Source organism: Phyllostomus hastatus, unplaced genomic scaffold, assembly GCF_019186645.2.
Source record: "Phyllostomus hastatus isolate PE091 unplaced genomic scaffold, TTU_PhHast_1.1 phas_contig_58, whole genome shotgun sequence".
Taxonomy (NCBI): Eukaryota; Metazoa; Chordata; class Mammalia; order Chiroptera; family Phyllostomidae; genus Phyllostomus; species Phyllostomus hastatus.
In genome coordinates, this window is record NW_025333916.1 from 40,543,160 (window position 1) to 40,544,670 (window position 1,511).

The window sequence follows — 1,511 nt, forward strand, 5'->3', positions numbered from 1 at the left end:
ACACTCAATCCACTGAGCTACACCAGCCAGGGCATCATTAATTTTCTATTTGATAGAATTACAAGTATGTAAACCTGTATAAACCTACTTCCAATAAGTGAGTTCCTAGATTTTCATGAAAATATTTAATGCAATATTAAAAACTAGAGGCATCACTGGTCTAAAAGTACATATATATTACTTTTTTTCTTTATAGTTCATTTATTTTCATTTTATTGTCCTTACTGTTTGCTATTAGCCATTTAACTAGAGTATCCATTTCTCTTTACCTTGTTTGGATAAGAAATTTTGTGAGGGACAGCAGAAAGAGCAGCTGAGGAACAATTTTCTTAGGAGAGAGAGACCCTAGGTGAATGGCTAGTAGACCTCAACAAGTCTTGTTGATGAAGGAGCCTTATGGGATTTCACCTTTCCTTCATCACCTCCAAAGCTTTCTGTTAGCTGAACTCAGCACTTTAAATATCTAAATCCTCAAGAGGGGATAAATTGGATGGCAAAATAAATATGGGTGGCAATCATGCAGTTGATTTTCTTTTAGATATTTTAATCTTATAATAATTTTTTTAGTCCCCATTGATTTGGGCCAAAGAATATCACAGTTCTGTATCCAGCTACATGACTTTTTATTGCAGTAAAATATTATTTTACAAATGAGCATAACTTGATTCAGTGAAATGTAAGTAAATAAATACACAAGAAATTAAATTTAAAAATCAATGGTGACTTTTAAAAAATATTTTTGTTTATTCTATTACAGTTGTCTCACTCTTTCCCCCTTTGCCTCTCTCTACCGGCCTGCCCCCCTACTTCCATAATCAGTCCCCTCATCGTTGTCCATGTCCACGGGTCCCTCACATATGTTCTCTGACCCATCCCTTCACCTTCTTTCAGTCTGACCCCATTTTCCCTGCCCCTCTTATAGCTTTCAGTATGTTCCATGATTCTATGCCTTTGGATCTATTTTTCTCATTAGTTTATTTTGTTCATTAGGTTCCTCTTATATTTGTTTTTTACCAACTTGTTTATTTCCCTTGGCATAGTAGTCTCCAATTCAATCCATGCTGTCTCAAAAGGTAGCAATTCCTTTTTTCTTTCTGCTGTGTAATATTCCATTGTGTGGATGTACTGCAGTTTTTTTTTATCCAAAAAACATGGAATACTTCATGAATTTGCATGTCATTCTTATGCAGGGGCCATGCTAATCTCTGTATTATTTCAATTTTAGCATATGTGCTGCCAAAGAAAGTACTCAATGGTGACTTTCAAATAATGTATTTACAAAGATTATGCTGGGCAGAGGTGTAGAATTTCTTATATCCTTTCAACAGGGAACATTGCAAAAATATTTATTGACCTAGAATCATATTACTCATCGAAAGTATTGTCCCTTTAAAAAGGACACCTTTGGATTCTGTGCTTTTAATCCAATGGATAAACCTCTTTTCATATGTTTTCCCTGCAAATGGTCTTCTAAGCCTAAGTATTTAGGATTTGGGCAGTTTTGTTCATCA

At 34.6% G+C, this 1,511-nt stretch overlaps 1 non-coding gene across 1 annotated transcript; it reads right to left on the reverse strand.

Annotated features, from left to right (window-relative positions):
• Positions 1 to 1,145: 1,145 nt before the first annotated feature.
• LOC123825074 lies at positions 1,146 to 1,249 on the reverse strand. Its single transcript, XR_006786840.1, has one exon. It is a non-coding gene; the product is annotated as a U6 spliceosomal RNA (small nuclear RNA).
• Between the last annotated feature and the right edge of the window lie 262 nt (positions 1,250 to 1,511).